Consider the following 17,761-nt stretch of genomic DNA (forward strand, 5'->3'; position numbering starts at 1 on the left):
CTGTATGTATCTCATGGGCTTCCCAGGTGCCGCTAGTGGTAAAGAACCCACCTGCAATGCAGGAGTCATAATAAGACATGGGTTCAATCCTTGGATTGGGAAGATCTCCTGGAAGAAGGCATGGAAACCCACTCCAGTATTCTTGCCTGGAGAATCGCATGGACAGAGGAGCCTGGCAGGCTACAGTCCATTGGGTTGCAAAGAGTCGGACATGACTAAAACAACTTAGCACTCATGCATGTGAGCACAGGTAGCTCACAGAAGCATCAAGAGGGTTTGAGAACCAAGTTTGGATGCTGAGTAGACAGGACTGATGCCCAGTTACTCTGCAGTGGCCACTGCAGCTCAGACACCCCTGGTACCACTGGTTGGTGCCTCCGCCTTGACTTGCACAGATGTTGTCCAGCTCATGCTGGTGATGCTCAGTAGATGCCAGAAACTCTGCAGCGATGCCCCTATAGAATAGAACCCAATACTACTGTTGCCATACTTTCCAGATGACAAGTTCTACAAGCCTCCTTTCTTCATTGCTCGCTGCTGATCAAAGTCATGTGCAAAAGCCTCTGATTGTTGGAATCCAGGCCATATACACCAGTGCCCTTACAACAAAGGAACCTGGCAAAGTTAGTTTTCTACTTCAACCTGGGCAAGTGGAACTCATAAGACAGGACTGCCGGGAGCCAGCACACGAGATCCCACCCATGACAAGGTCGTGAGGAGAAGACCTGACAAGCAAGGCAGATCAGGACCTCAGGGATTTCAAAAAGCTGCCCCAGTGCTCACCTTAAAGATGATCTCTGTCTTTCTGATGCTTGCTATATTAGACTACTCCCTAATTTCTGTCACACAGGTAGACGGCCTTCCCCGATCTCTCTCCAAACAGAATCAACTTAGAACTTTAATCAATATGTCCCCCGGACGGTGGTATCCTATAAGATTACCCAGGATGAAAGGAGTGTTTCAATTTAGACCCCTTTGATGGCATTCTAGCCTGCTTGGCAAATGCGTACTAATGTACACGACTGCCCACAACACCTTAATCATGAACAGCATAAAGAACCTGATCACACAAAGGCCCTAATAGGCACAGAGCCCTTCGGGGGTGAGGAAGCCCTATTAGAGAACACAAAAATATTATTCTAAAAGTGGTTATAGTTAAAGATTTAGAAAAATAAGAGTTCAGAATTGTTCATTTTAATCAGGAATGCTAAACAGGGGCTGCCTCACTGGAGCTGCAGAGTCTTTGTGTGGTAAACCTTTTAGATAAATTTAACTGATAACTTCTGCAAAAGGACTGACCTTTGTGTTCATTAAAGAATAGATTACAGGAAACAGCTTTGCATTCACCTAGATCATAAAATGTCAATAGGCCCCATGGCCAGAAGATAATGTACAAGACCCTCATAAACAAAGAAGTATGCAGAAAACACCCTGGTTTCGTGAAGAACAAGTTGATGTAATGTTAAACTATCTTCCCCTTAGAAATGTACTAACTTAGGGTATAAAAGCTATGGTAAAAAGTAAAGATTTGCCAGACTCTGCCAGACTCTGCACCCCCTGTCTGGTCACTCTCTCTCTCTCTCTTTCTCTCTCCCTCCCTCGCAGACTTGGCCCTATCAGGGCTGGTCTCACGTGTCCTCTCTCTGTCGCCAACACCGCCAACACCGTTCATCCTGAGGGTATCCCCTGGATCCTGCCGAGGCTGGACCCTGGCACAGGATGTTTTCAAAACATTAGAAGAATGTTCATAAGATGATAGGTAATCAGAAACGCCTTAAATAACAAATGTCCACAGTAAGACCTAAAGGAGAGATTTCTCTCTGTTGGTGTGGCTTCCTATATCTTATAATTGCAACAAGTACTCAGAAAACCAACCGAAATGTAGACATGATAATAACTTGCCAAGCATTGCAGAGTGTCCTACTTCATGAAGGAATATGGTAGATACCAGAATAATCCAATTATCCTTTATCCCACTATATCCCAAATTCAGAGGCACTTCAGTTATAATCCCAACTTTAAGACAATAATACATGCATGGAAAACATTTTGCAGAAATCATTCATTTGCACCAGAACCCAACCATTTTATAACTTGAAAAAAAAAAAGCTACTTCTTGACAATCAGATTTATCTCTTAATTTTTGATAGGTAGCATAGTCCTGACAACTTGAATCCCAAATAATTGTGCCTTTAACATCTATTCTCGTATTTAAAAAATCAATAACAGTAATAAATTTCAATATGATCATTTCTATTCCCTTATGTAACACAAACATTTGCTCTTGTTCACTAGGATACATATTTATTAATTCTTTGTGTACCTGTTGGCAGCACAAATAACAAACTTCCGTTTTTCACTTTTCTCTGTCAGCAGCTATCATATAAATCACACAGATCTTGGAAGCTCTGATTAAAATATAGTAAGTCGAGTTCATTTATGCCTTTTGTGTTATATTATTTTCAAATGTTTTCTTTGCAAAATCACTGCATTGTTTTTCCTCAAACATTAACCCTGATGGCCACGCAGCCTGGGTCACACTGCCACCTGGCGTGACTGGGACAAACTTCCTTCCCTTTTGTAGAAGCTACCCAGCCGGGCCAGCTTTGCTGAGTCATGTCGCAGGCCGAACTTCCTTCTGGAGTTTGTTTACAAGGAGAGAGGTTTACACCAAGAGGCAGCACAAATCCAATAAAGGAGGGGGAAACCGTACATATTCAGCACTTTTAATTCAGCAAGTGTTTATTTAGGCAAGGTAAGGTATTTATGCAGGTAAGGTCTGCGCTTAATCCCACAGGTGACACAGAACTGAGGAAGGCACAAACTCTGCTCCAGAGGATTTAGCAACACACGACAGGATACAGTATGAATTAACCATGCAAAGTGCACAAGCAGGGAAGAAATCACAAGAAATGATACAAAAACAAAAATGGACTTCTTAGAGAAGTGGTGTTTGGAACAGGCACTGAAGGAAATTTGGGTGTTTATGGGCTGCGACAGGAAACTGAGGAGAAAGGAAAAATACCTACTCAAAGTAACAAAATGATAAATTAAAAGCCCTTTTTATGTATTCATTTAAAAAAAGAAGACTCACTTTACTTTTATTTTGACATTCTATCATAGACAAAGTATAGAAGAGAAAATTTTTAGTTTTCACAGTCACTTGTGATTAGAATTTTATTATCAGAAGAGTGAGTTATTTAAATAGAAATACTGAAAGATTTTGCTTTCCCTGAAAAAGTAATTCTTAAATGACAGTGTTGGATAACAATACTTCCATTACGTTTTCTTCAAACCTCTTTTACATCTGAAAAAAAAAAGACAAAAACCTTCCCATACAAATGTTTCATAATTTTAAGACAAGATTATTTACATTTTTAAAAATTTTAAATTACATATTTATCATATTTATAATATTATATATTCACTGACCATAAATGAATTAATTGTTATTTACTTTTAAAGCTTTTTATGAAAACAGTGCTTGAGGAAATGACTTCCCTGGAGGCCCAGTGGTTAGGATTCAGTGTTTTCACTGCTGGGGGCCAGGCTCAATCTCTGGTCAGGGAGTTAAGATCCCACAAATCCAGCAGCTGTGGGGGGTTGTATTGGGTGGGGTGGGGAGGCCCGGAAGATGCTTGAGTAGTCAATGTTACTTGACTTAGAAATTCAGCATAACCATTTCATTCCCCCATTTACTTACATGGTAAAATTAATACTTTTATACTTCACACATTTCTTTCCACAGCTTCAACTGAATTTCAATTATTTGAATTGTAGACTAGGCAGATCTATCATGATATTTAGCAATCTCGAATTTAAAATTTGATTTTATAGAACAGCATGTTCTTAACATTCTCCTTTTAGAATTCTGAAGTGTTTACATAAATTTTATAACTGTTCAGTGTCATAAAAATAAAGAATGACTTGAATTTTTACTAGAATAGTCTCTAAATACATGTCCACTAATCTTGAAAAACGTAATGATTTATGTAAGTCGAATAATAACTGCTGCTGCTAAGTCACTTCAGTCGTGTCCAACTCTGTGAAATCCCATAGGCGACAGCCCACCAGGCTCCTCTGTCCCTGGGATTCTCCAGGCAAGAACACTGGAGTGGCTTGCCATTTCCTTCTCCATGAATAATAACTAAAGCAAAATTATTTTAAATGTAAAATTCTATCAACCATGACTTTTAATATTTTATTTTATCATTTATTTTATTTATTTATTATTTATTTGTCTGCACTGGGTCTTCATTGCTGCCGACGGGCTTTCTCTGGTTGCAGCCCCAAGAAGGGGCAACTCTTTGCACGCACGAGCTTCTCACTGCAGTGGCTTTTCTCATTGCAGAGCACAACTCTAGGCACAAGGGCTTCAGTGGTTGCAGCACATGGGCTTCAGCAGTTGTGGCTCATGAGCTTAGTTGCTCAGCAGCATGTAGAATCTTCCCAGACCAGGGATCAAACCTCTTTCCCCTGCCCTGGCAGACAGATTCTTATCCACTGTACTATCAGGGAAGTTCCTCAACTCATTACTTTTAAAAATGAACTTTCCACTTTTATATTAGCAGAATTATACACACACACACAGACACACACACACACCCATATTTTAAGGTATATGATAGAGCATGCTTTATATAATATTAGGATTACATATCTTACATATCTTAAATGGATATAAATGACACTTGAAGAATATTATAAAATCTCACTTTTTAATATCATTTCTCTTCTAAGAAATAAACAATCTTTAATTGACCTGGTTTTACTCATTTGCTTTTTTTATTACTAATAAAAATTCTAAAATGCAAATAGCATTCTAAAAAATAATTCTATACTTTAGAGATAAATATACAATACAATATTGTAATATGTAATAGTGGTTAATATAGCATCACATTTCCCCATATATAAATTTTTAGTTCTTCTCCCATGACTTAATTATGCAGAATTTTGTAACAACTAATAGCAAAATATACGTTAAATGGTCCAGCAAATTGTTTGATACATAACAATTACTCAAGTGCTTTTGGGGTTGAATATTCCAAAATGTAAGAATCTGCCCTTACTGTTTGAGTGGAAATTACATCTGCTATTAATGTAACATTTTACTATTTTGTAGTAAGTAAGAAGCTCACCTCAAACCTAAATTATCTACCCAAGAGTCGTCTATACGTGGGTAGGACTGGAGGTGCTATGAGGTACACCATCAGCAGTATCAGAGTTAAAACTTAGGTAGCAGTGATGTGTGCTCTAGCCAGGAATGAGCACTCTGTCTCTTTTGGTCCGTAGAACCCTCACAAGAATCTTTGAAAGTAAGTAATGCTATTGCCCCATTTTGTGGTTCCGACAACCAAGACACACAAAGGTTAAGTGACTTGCCCAAGGTCACACAGCTAGTAAGGGGAAGAGCTGGGTTCAAATCCAGGCACCTTGTCCTGGAGCCTTTGAGCCAAACTACTATTCTAGAATAACAGGAGTGTTTCTAGAAAGACCTTTGAAGAAGTGCTAAGGGAGTCCAGGTGCAGAAAGACTTGCCAAGGACAAAAGGCCAAAGTGAAAGGAGAAGTGAAATTTGGAGTGTTGCCCGTGATGCATTCTGTGCAGAGTTGTACGAGGGTTCTAGGAAACGAAGTCTCAAATAGAATAACTTCAGGGAGTTGAAAATCAGTCTGGGTAATGGTAGCTGCTGTACCAGTAAACATCAAATTTCAGTAACTTATCACAGTAGTAATGTATTTTTTAATTGTGATAAACCATACATAGCATGCAATTTACCATTTTAAATGTTTTAAAGTGTACAGAAAATATTGGGTTAGCCAAAAAGTTTGTTTGGCTTTTTCCGTAACATCTCATGGAAAACTAGTTTTCTTGCTTATAGAAGAGTCCGAGGCGGATGTCCTTTTCCTTCCATCCTATCCTGTGACATTGCCTGAGGTCTTAGAGCCAGCCAGAGGAAAAAAAGAGAAAAGAGGCACGCCTACTTCTTAAACTCCTTGGCCTGACAATGATGTACATCACCTTCTGTTCACATTGTGGGCAACCAGTTCCAAACCTCCTCTGAATACAAAGGCAGAGCAGGGAGTTCAGAAAAATTTTAAATGTCTATGCAGAGACTTCTTGGCACTAATTCTACACAACGAAATTCTGGGAGGCAGATAGCTATCTCTTCCAAAGGCTCCTTCACTGAATTCTCTCTAGTCACAGGGCAACATCAGGAAGTACTACCTGGGAACCCAGGTAAAAAGCACTGGGCGATAGATACAAAAGAATCCTTGCCACTTTATGGGGACTTCCCTGGTGGTCCATGGCTAAGACTCTGAGCTCCCAATGCATGGGGACCAGGTTTGATCCTTTGTCGGGAAACTAGATCCTACAGGCCTGCCGCAACTCAGAGTTTGCATGCCGCAATTAAAAAAGATCCGAAAGGACTCAATGAAGATGGAAAATCCTGAGTGCTGCAGCTAAGACTTGGTGCAGCCGAATAAGCTAATTAATAAATAATATTAAGGCTCCTTTCCACGTTAGCAGAGAACCTATTGTCTTTATCACATGAAAGCCACCATCTTTTTCCGCATCAACAGACGGGCCCCTAGCAACTCTGCCCGCAACAGGGCCAGTGCATTCAGCAGAGACTTGGCAATTTTGACCGGCACTGTTTCGCCCCCGCTGTAGCAGAACGGCCAGCAGTGCCTCGGCAGGGGTCTGAGGGAGCAGAGCCGCGGGGACAGGTGGGTGTGGGGGTGACGGCACGCTGGGCGGCCCCAGTGTCTCTGGGAAATGTGAGGTCTCAGCAGCAGGTCATTTGAGGACGGGGATGGTGGAGGCAGGGGGAGAAATCCTGAGTGAGAAAGGAAGAAAATGGCAAAATCCTCCATAGTACCTGACAGGAGGCTCTTTGTGACTCAGAGAAACCAGCTGAGAGGAAGGCTTTGTCATCAGGTTGGTGGGGACCAAACAGAAGAAATATTATGGAGATCTTGGCTTTACTCCAAGGCTGCTGTGGGCTTCAAACTACAGCTCTGAAAAACCATTTCTCAGAGAAAGGTCAACATATGAGTGATGAGACGTGGGAAGTATCTGAACTTATCTGGGAGCCAAAGATGAAGAACTAGTCTCCCCAGAAGCCAGTTCACAGCTTCTATTATGGCAGCTCTGAGGCAAGGGACAGATGTCTGACTAAAAGCTCTTGGAAGGAAAAGCGGTGACACGAGCTGGCTTTCAGGATCACATATCTGTCACAAACGGGATGAATTAAGACCTGGTGCAACTTAGAAGAGGTGGCGAAAAGCTGCACTTCAGAAGAGTGGATTTGCTGGGGGTTGGACGTGCCACAGGCAACTGAGAAGAACAGAGGAAACTGGGATGAAGAGAGAATGGAACTTCCAAGATTCAGAACACCAGAGATCTCCTAGGTGAGCAGCTATCAGAACTGGGGCTCCACAGTCTTTAGTATGGAAAGGTATCTTTGGGACTTAGGAAGAAAATGAACTTCAACCTGCAGAGGATCAGATACGAAGCTTGGAGTGTCCAGGGCAGAGCCATAGAAATGTCTGACTGACAGGCTGGGGAAGGCTGAGACTTGTATCCAGAGAGCATGCGGCTCACAGAGGGGGCAGGACAGGGCAAAGTGTGGCCCCCAGGCCCGCAGCATCATGGCACCTGCAAACTCTTTTGAAATGTGAGTTCTTGCCTCCCTGCCCCCGCCCCTTAGCCCACTTAATCATAAAATCTGAGAGTTAAAGCCCAGCAAACTGTGTTTTAGGAAACCATTCAAGTGATTTTGATGCTGGCTAGGCATCTCACATGCCAGTAAAGTAATGCTCAAAATTCTCCAAGCCAGGCTTTAGCAATACGTGAACCATGAACTTCCAGATGTTCAAGCTGGTTTTATAAAAGGCAGAGGAACCAGAGATCAAATTGCCAACATCTGCTGGATCATCGAAAAAGCAAGAGTTCCAGAAAAATATCTTTTTCTGCTTTATTGACTATGCCAAAGCCTTTGACTGTGTGGATCACAATAAGCTCTGGAAAATTCTTAAAGAGATGGGAATACCAGACCACCTTACCTGTCTCTTGAGAAATCTGTATGCAGGTCAGGAAGCAACAGTTAAACTGGACATGGAACAACAGACTGGTTCCAAATAGGAAAAAGAGTACGTCAAGGCTGTATATTGTCACCCTGCTTATTTAACTTATATGCAGAATACCTCATGAGAAACGCTGGGCTGGAAGAAGCACAAGCTGGAATCAAGATTGCCGGGAGAAATATCAATAACCTCAGATATGCAGATGACACCACCTTTATGGCAGAAAGTGAAGAAGAACTAAGGAACCTCTTGATGAAAGTGAAAGAGGAGAATGAAAAAGTTGGCTTAAAACTCAACATTCAGAAAACCAAGATCGTGGCATCCGGTCCCATCACTTCACGGGAAATAGATGGGGAGACAGTGGAAACAGTGTCAGACTTTATTTTTTTGGGCTCCAAAATCACTGCAGATGGTGACTGCAGCCATGAAATTAAAAGACGCTTACTCCTTGGAAGGAAAGTTATGACCAATCTAGACAGCATATTAAAAAGCAGAGACATTACTTTGCCAACAAAGGTCCGTCTGGTCAAGGCTATGGTTTTTCATGTGAGTTGGAATATAAAGAAAGGTGAGCACTGAAGAATTGATGCTTTTGAACTGTGGTGTTGGAGAAGACTCTTGAGAGTCCCTTGGACTGCAAGGAGGTCCAACCAGTCCATCCTAAAGGAGAGCAGTCCTGGGTGTTCATTGGAAGGACTGATGTTGAAGCTGAAACTCCAATACTTTGGACACCTCACACGAAGAGCCGATTCATTGGAAAAGACCCTGATGCTGGGAGGGATTGGGGTCAGGAGGAGAAGGGGACAACAGAGGATGAGATGACATCATTGGATTGCATCACCAACTCAATGGACATGGGTTTGGGTGGACTCCGGGAGTTGGTGATAGACAGGGAGGCCTGGTGTGCTACGATTCATGGGGTCACAAAGAGCTGGACATGACTGAGCAACTGAACTGAACTGAACTGAGGGGATCTGAAAAAGGTGGAAGGGAAGAGGGATATATAATGAAAATTAGTATCAGGCTTAAGATAGACTCCCAATAATAAGCAATAAATAGAGCCTTTAATCCGGGAATCCCCTTCTGCTTTTACTCATCCTCCCATAGATTCTGAAATAGGAGACACATTAAGACACACACACAATCTGTACACAGTGAGACTAGTATTTCAACTCATGAAGGATTTTGTATGAGACGGGCACTCACAGATGCTCACAAGGGCTAGGAGCAGGGAAGCTCCAGGTATTATCTTAGAGCAGAAAACATTGATCTGTTTCATGCTACTTTCACCGTGTCTTCTCTCCTGCCATCCCCCCATCAATTCCCCAGGCCTTCAGCAGCATTTTTGTGTGGCCTTCTTCCAAAAAAGTGGATCCTTATACCCACCATATCACCCTTTTTCTTTCTCATCAGCATTCAAGATAAGAACACCATAAAATGTTTGTCATTCGTTGTTATTTCTCCTCTTTATTACATCTACTAGTATTGCAAAAGTGTTGTTTTCTACTTTTTTTTTTTTTTTGGCTTTTGAACATTTCAGCCCTATTATGGACTCAAAATGGAGCTGACCTTGAAGTTAAAAAACAGTTTCATTTTTTGGTAGAAAAATGCATTTCAACTACAAACAATAAATTTGCAGCTGAACTTTAGAACATGTGCATGAATAGAGGTGGACTGATTGGCATGAACCGTCACATACAAGCTGGAACAACAAGAATCTATTCACATGGTACTATCAAGGAGATGAAATGAAGTCTATGGCAACAATGTTCAAATCTGCTTTGAAATACTGGCTCTAGATTCTCTCCCCTTCCCTTCATTAAAATAAAAAAAAAAAGAGGGACAGGAAAGAAGGAAGGCAGGAGAGAGGGACGGAAGGAGAGAGTCATAATTTAGAACTGCACAGATTTTCAGATCTAAATAGACATTTCTCCAAAGAAGACATACAGAAAGCCAAGAGGAACATGAAGAGATGCTCAACATCACTGATTATTACAGAAATGCAAGTCAAAACTGCGAGGTATCCCCTCACACCAGTCAAAGTGGCCATTATCAAAAAGTCTACAGATAATAAATGCAGGAGAGGGTGTGGAGAAAAGGGAATCCTTCTACACTGTTGGTGTGAATGTAAATTGGTGCAGTCACTATGGAAAATAATATTGAGATTACTTAACTACCAAAATAGAACTACCATATAATCCAGCAATCCTACTCCTGGGTATATATCAGCAAAAGATGAAGACTTTAATTTGAAAAGATATAGCGGCACTATTTACAATAGACAAGACATGGAAACAGCCTAAGTGTCCACTGACAGATGAATGGATAAAAAAGGTGTGGTAGACATAGATTAAAATGGAATATTACTTACCATAAAAAAGAATGAAATCATTCCATTTGTAGCAACGTGGATGAACCTAGAGATTATCACACCAAGTGAAGCAGTCAGAGAAACACAAATGCTACATATCACTTATATATGGAATCTAAAAAATAGTATAAATGGACTTATTTACAAAACAGAAACAGACTCACAGACACAGAAAACAACAAGATTACCAAAGGTGTTGGGGGGTGGAAATTAGGAGTATGGGATTAACAGGTACCCACTACTGTATATAAAATAGGTAAACAGTAAGAACCTACTGTATAGGACAGGAAGCTACATTCAATAACTTATAATAACCTATGATGGAAAAGAGTTTTACAAAGAATATAAATGTATAACCTTATCATTTGGCTGTTTACCTAAAACTAAAACAGTACTGTAAATCACCTGAAGGTGAAAGTGAAAGTCACTCAGTTGTGTCTGACTCTTTGTGACCCCATGGACTATACAGTCCATGGAATTCTCCAGGCCAGACAGAATACTGCAGTGGGTAAGTTGTTTCCTTCTTCAGGGGATCTTCCCAACCCAGGGATCGAACCCAGGTCTCCTGCATTATGCTCTAATAAAAAAATTATGGATGAAAAAAACAATTGCACAGATTCCTATCACTGAGCTGAATTACTCTCATCTGCAATCTACCCTCAGAAGCCCTAATGACTCAAGAATACAGCATCTGTATAGTACTCAAAATACTAGTGGGACTCAGTAATAATGTGCTCTGAAAAACTAATTAACCTACCTCTCACAGTCTTAGATTGTTTTATCAGGAGAAAGAAATGCTAAGGATAAAGAAGTTTTTATTTGACTAGAGGATGCTAACAGAGAGATTCAAGGGCATGTCTTCATAATTAGGAAGAACAGAAGGCAGATAATGAGGGCTAAGAAATAAATTCCCTTCTGCCATTAAAAGGCCAGGGAATGCTGTGTCACAAAATACAACTATGGATTCCAGGAAATAAAGATATTCTGAATAAGGTCTTCAGTTCAGTTCAGTTCAGTTGCTCAGTCGTGTCCGACTCTTTGCAACCCCATGAATCGCAGCACGCCAGGCCTCCCTGTCCATCACCAACTCCCAGAGTTTACTCAAACTCAAGTTCATCGAGTTGGTGATGCCATCCAGCCATCTCATCCTCTGTTGTCCCCTTCTCCTCCTGACCCCAATCCCTCCCAGCATCAGGGTCTTTTCCAATGAGTCGGCTCTTCGTGTGAGGTGTCCAAAGTATTGGAGTTTCAGCTTCAACATCAGTCCTTCCAATGAACACCCAGGACTGATCTCCTTTAGGAGGGACTGGTTGGATCTCCTTGCAGTCCAAGGGACTCTCAAGAGTCTTCTCCAACACCACAGTTCAAAAGCATCAATTTTTCAGCGCTCAGCTTTCTTCATAGTCCAACTCTCACATCCATACATGACCACTGGAAAAACCATAGCCTTGACTAGACGAACCTTTGTTGGCAAAGTAATGTCTCTGCTTTTTAATATGCTGTCTAGGTTGGTCATAACTTTCCTTCCAAGGAGTAAGCGTCTTTTAATTTCATGGCTGCAGTCACCATCTGCAGTGATTTTGGAGCCCCCCCAAATAAAGTCTGACACTGTTTCCACTGTTTCCCCATCTATTTCCCGTGAAGTGATGGGATCGGATGCCATGATCTTGGTTTTCTGAATGTTGAGTTTTAAGCCAACTTTTTCCACTCTCCTCTTTCACTTTCATCAAGAGGCTTTTTAGTTCCTCTTCACTTTCTGCCATAAGGGTGGTGTCATCTGCATATCTGAGGTTATTGATATTTCTCCCGGCAATCTTGATTCCAGCTTGTGCTTCTTCCAGCCCAGCGTTTCTCATGAGGTATTCTGCATATAAGTTAAATAAGCAGGGTGACAATATACAGCCTTGACGTACCCCTTTTCCTATTTGGACCCAGTCTGTTGTTCCATGTCCAGTTCTAACTGTTGCTTCTTGACCTGCATATAGGTGTCTCAAAAGGCTGGTCAGGTGGTCTGCTAGTCCCATCTTATTGCACTACAGATCCCCGCCTTGCACAGCGCTGCCGTAATGCCTCGGCGGCGCCCATGGTGCCCACCACCTCCCTTCATCTTCGCTTATCGCCAGTCTTCCTCCCTCTTCTCTCCCTCAGTGAAATGTGTTCAATAAATCCATCTTTTTGTCTCTCAGTGTGCACAGGCATTCTAAACAGATTGTGTAGTCCGACTACAGAACCTCTATGTGGGGACATGCACTGTGAGCCAAGTGCCCAAAAATAGTCTACCATGTTCTTTGCAAACCTTCCTGCTGAAACTCAGATTTCACCAGGTCACAGTGTTTTAGAGCATTGCTTCCAGAAGGCCAGTACTCATCGTTCGTGAGGAATGGACCTCTCTGGAGACGCGTGCCTCTCTCATCTGTGGAGGTTAATTTCCTATGTCAGCCACTTACAACCTGGGGAAACAAAGCCCGGCCTGAGAGGCTGTGACAAAGGCAGGTTCATCTGAACGGAGGAGTAGATGATGAAAAAGCAGGGAGGGAAAATCTGTGAGCCAGCAGTCTTGTTGAAAAAACATCCACTGGGCTAGCTGTGATACATCAAGATCCCGGGGCACACCATGTATAACCCAGCAAGGGTTATACACCCAGTCTCACCCAGTATAACCCTAGCAAGGGTTCTAACTATGAAATCTCTCCCATCTCCACCCCCTGTTCCTTTTCCCTGGACTTCTCTTTATTTGCCACTTTCTCCCTCTCTCCAGATTTGCAACTCAAAGAAAGCAATTCTTTATATACTCATCCTTCAGGTCTCAGCCACAATGTACTTTATCATATAGGCATTTCCTCCTGATTTTTCCTCACTTCAAACATAATTCATAATTATGAATTTGTGAGGGGGGTTTGTTGTTAACTCTGTTTTTTCCAGTTAGACTAAGTTCCATGGCAGCAGAGTATGTCTGTTTTGCTTACCATTCTATTCCTAGTACCAACAGAATGCTTTGTACATGATGACTGTTAGATAAATATTTGTTGAATGAATAAATATACAGGGTTCAAGCGGGCAATTCAATTTTCATGGATTTCTGGGAGTGCTAGTCTCCTCTCTTTGGCTCCCCCTGTAGGAACCTTGGAAAAGAGTCTGTTGTAAATTAATAACATAGAGACAGGTTTGTTCTGTCTTTTAAATTCAGCTTCATGGAAGAGTGGTGATGGCTTACCCAACAATTATCTATGAAAATCTGCCCCCAAAGAGATAGAGAAGAGAAACATGGAACCAAGTACAGGAAGGCACGGGGATAATGAATCAGAAACAATTACATAGTAAGGGGTCACCACATGGCAATTCAATTTAAAAACAGATTTTTGAAAAAAAAAAAAAAAACAGATTTTTGAACCAGTTGTGAATTTGTATCTATCAATAGGAATTTGTCCTTTATAATAAGCATGGAAAAGATGGGGCGGGGGGGACAAATATAGCTTGTGCCAAGAAAGTGCTGGTGCTCTTCTTATTTCATTGCTTGCATAAATAGAATTCTGGCTCTACCCACAGGTTAGTAGGTGAGATGCAGGTTATGCCACTTCTATCTACAGAAAAAGAAACAGATACCGCATCCTCTAGGTACCACAGGGAGCCTGAAGATTCACCAGAATCTCATTACTTGCCCTTCAGATTGGAACATTCCCTTTTCCCTGTGGATCCTAAGGTACCTCTAGCTGTTATGCCAATACAAGCTGAAAGGCTAGTTTTTTTATGTGTGCGCGATAGGTATTTTAAATATAGTACGTCATTTAATCCCCCTACAACCCTATATGTGGATAGCATTATCCAAGGTGACAGTAAGTAGGTGATACAACCAGGATGTACTTAACGATGACTCTAAGGGCAACACTCGCTTCGCCAGAAGGGCTTGCCTTGCAATCTGACACGTTTGAAGTCATTAATATAACCTAGACTAGCAGTTTCGTAAAGTGTGGTCCGCAGACCCCTGCAGTCATAATCACTGTTGGTCTCTGTTAAAAATTCAGTCTTGCTCAAGACCGAAGGAATCAGCAGGTGGCTGGGTTAGTGCTTCTGTCGTGGGGCGCCCGAGGAAGGAGACGACTCATATGCCTGAGGACCACACGCACAGACTACGGGCACTGTCGAAAAGACACCAGTATTCCGCCCTAGCTGACTTCCGGCCTGCTTGGCAGTCTAACCAAATCGGGTCTCAAGGTTGTCCGGTACCCGGCAGGCCAGAACCGCACTGACCCCGGGCTTCTGAACGCGGGGAGGAGCTACCTAAGACTCCGCCCTCTCCGAACCAGCCATAGCCAGGCTGCTGCTCTACCGAAGCAACTTCATTCCGGCTGCGCCCTTCCCCGGTGCGGGGCCCCGCCCCGGACGCGCGGACCAATCAGACGGCAGGTTGCTGAAGCTCGCGGCCAATGCCCGGGGCCGTCTTTACTTCCTCTTTGCAGTTTGAAACTGTCAGGTTGCTGCTGGGGAAGCTGCTGAACTCGCTGTTGTTGCAGCGGCGGCGAGGGGAGAAGACGCGGAGCGGGGAGTTGGGGTTTGCAGAGCGCCCTGCAGTTAGGGTAAGCGGCGCCCCTGGCGAAGGCTCTGGAGTGGGGTTTAAATAGCCCCGGCCGGGTTTGCAGCCCCTGGGGATCGGACACGACAGGGCTGGGGGCGTCTTCGGGAAAGTAAGGCCCTTGAGCTGCTCTGCGGGACGGCGAGATGGAGAGGTTTCCCCTCCTCGGCGTCGGGGAAGAGAGGGCAGGAAGGAAAGTTGCCTGAAGTGTAATAACGGTATTGCAGCTGTAGGTTCGGGTCATTTAAGACGTATGGGGTAAAATGACCGTGTGTGACCCTTTGTTGTTTTTAAGTAACATTTTGATGTGACACGGGGGTGAGAGAACTTGTAGCCCTGTGCTTGCTCGCAGCTGCGTCTTTCTCTGCTGTAGTCCGTGGCGTGGGGAGGGGCTGGCGCACCCCGTCTCCTTGCCTGCAGTTAGGACAGGTCAAGGGCGCAGGGACGTCACTCAGCTGCCAGTTCGCACGGGAATTCACTCTTCCAGTGCCTCTTGGGGGTTAATTTGAATTCCTGGACCCTGCTTCCGTTAACAGCCAGGTAATTACCAAGATCTAATTTGACTTATTTGGCCATAGACAAGCGCTCAGGAATTTTTATCTCGTGATTTCTGAGATCTTGGGTTAGAGAATTCTGAAAATTTGATTATCTGATGTGCATCTGCTTTCCATCAAAGCAAGTTTCATTTTTCTTCTTTGTCTCAGAACTAGAAACAATAAGGAAAATGCTACTGTTGTAGGGTTTTAGATAAATTGTCAGACTTTGATGTCATCAAAGCAGGGCAGATGGAAGATTTATAGCATATTTTCTAAAAGTACAGTATTTGTTTTGTGTCTGCAGTATATATATTAAGAAACTCTTTTTGAGATGTGACCCCTAATCCCAACCCCCGTATTACCAGTACCCCCAATCCCAGCCCCCCTTATTACCAGTCTTCAAACACATCCTAAAGGAAGAACTGAATGGAAATAGAAAGGACAAAGTTACCACAGTGGTGGATTTGAGTCCCTTAAAGCAGCCTGCCTTCTGCAGATGCATGCGCTTATTTTATCCTCCCTAATGGGCTTAACTAAAGTCACTCATGCTGAGATTTAGTTTACTTATCTTGTGTCTACACAGTAATGCTCACTGAATACAGTTAATATTTCCTTTCCATAGTCTAGCCTCAATCTGTGTTTCCATTCTAATACTGCACTTCTACCTGGATCTGCCCTTTCTCCTTCAATTTCTTCATCTGGTAATTTTCAGCCTGCTTGATTAAGACTTGTTTTACTTTCCACTGAAATTGTCCAGGCAAATGCCCCAGCAACTTCTGATTGCCAAACTCAAGGGATTCTGTCAGATTCTCATCTTCCCTTGGCGTCTGTCCCTGACCACTCCCTCCTGGAGGTTCCTGTGATGCTGTTCTCAGGGTTCTACTGTTCTGACTTCCTTTTCCATCATTTTTGGTTCCTCTTCACTTACCCTTTAAATATTAGCAGTTCTGATTTTAACTCTCCTCTTGTTACAGTGGTGGTGGTGTAATCACTAAAGTATGTCCCACTCTTGCGACCCCATGGACTGTAGCGTGCCAGGCTCCTCTGTCCATGGAATTTTCCAGACAAGAATACTGGAGTGGGTTGCCATTTCCTTCTCCAGGCATCTTCCTGACCCAGGGGTTGAACCCAGGTCTTCTGCATTTCAGGTGGATTCTTTACCGAGTGAACCACAAGGGAAGCCCATCCCAGCTACAGTAGTGGTCCTTAACTTTACTAAGGCTGTAGTACCCTCTGGACACATATTGGAAGATGAGGAGCCTCTTCCTAGAAAAATATGCATGCGCTAAAAATACTGCACACGGTTTGGGTCTAGGGACCTCAGAATAAGAACTCACACTTCTTTTCCTGGGTGATCTTAACCTCTCCCTTTTATCAGCAGTTCCCATTATGCTGATTCCTCAAAATGAATTCCCAAACCTTTACCTCCAGTGCAGGGCTTCCACTTTGCTTAACCCCAAGAAACACCTTTCACCTTGTAGTCATTGTGGACGGCAGTACTTGGACTTGTGCATAGAATAACTGGAGTGGTCAGATACTCTATACTTGCAGCCTCACTTCAGTGCCTTAGAGTCACCTCACCCCAGGAAGTCTGATGATGAGACCATATTGCCCTTCCCCCAGTCTACTTATCTTCCTGTATTCCTTGCCTTGGGGAGTATCACCACCATCCATCATTGCCAGCCAGAAATCTGGACCAGAGCAGCAGTTCTTCCCATTAACCCCTTAACCGATTGTTGATCACAGTCTCAAATTTCCACTGCCACAGCGCAACTTGCAGTCATACCTCTGACCCCATTTATCTCCTTCATTACTGCCAGAAGGAACATATATCTCTTGGACTACTGCAGTTGGCTCAATTGCTCTCTCTTTCATATCCCACCTCTCAAATCCATCCTGAAAGCTGCCAGAGTGACCTTTCTAAAAGACAAGCCTGATCATGTTAGCACTTGTTTAATTAAGACTTTAATAACTTCTTTTAGAAAAAAGATGAAACTTTTTAACATGATGTAATTGTGATCTTTCATGATCTGGCAGCTCCTCACTTTGCCTGTTTCATCCTTAGCCAAACCCTGATCTGTGCCCTTTGCTTCAGCCTCACAAAATACTTGCAGTTCCTGGCATATGTGTCTACATCTCTTTGTCTTTGCTTATACTGCACTGTTGCCTCACATGTCCTGTATCTTTTATC

At 42.8% G+C, this 17,761-nt stretch overlaps 1 protein-coding gene across 1 annotated transcript in view; it reads left to right on the top strand.

Annotated features, from left to right (window-relative positions):
- The first annotated feature begins 14,908 nt into the window (after positions 1 to 14,908).
- The window catches only part of POC5 (POC5 centriolar protein), a 31,077-nt gene continuing 28,224 nt past the window's right edge, over positions 14,909 to 17,761 (top strand). The window contains exon 1 of the mRNA XM_061158145.1: positions 14,909 to 15,038. The gene's annotated coding sequence lies outside the window, so the exon portion shown is untranslated. The remainder of the gene's footprint in view (positions 15,039 to 17,761) is intronic.

This window comes from Dama dama, chromosome 12 (genome assembly GCF_033118175.1).
Source record: "Dama dama isolate Ldn47 chromosome 12, ASM3311817v1, whole genome shotgun sequence".
Classification (NCBI taxonomy): Eukaryota; Metazoa; Chordata; class Mammalia; order Artiodactyla; family Cervidae; genus Dama; species Dama dama.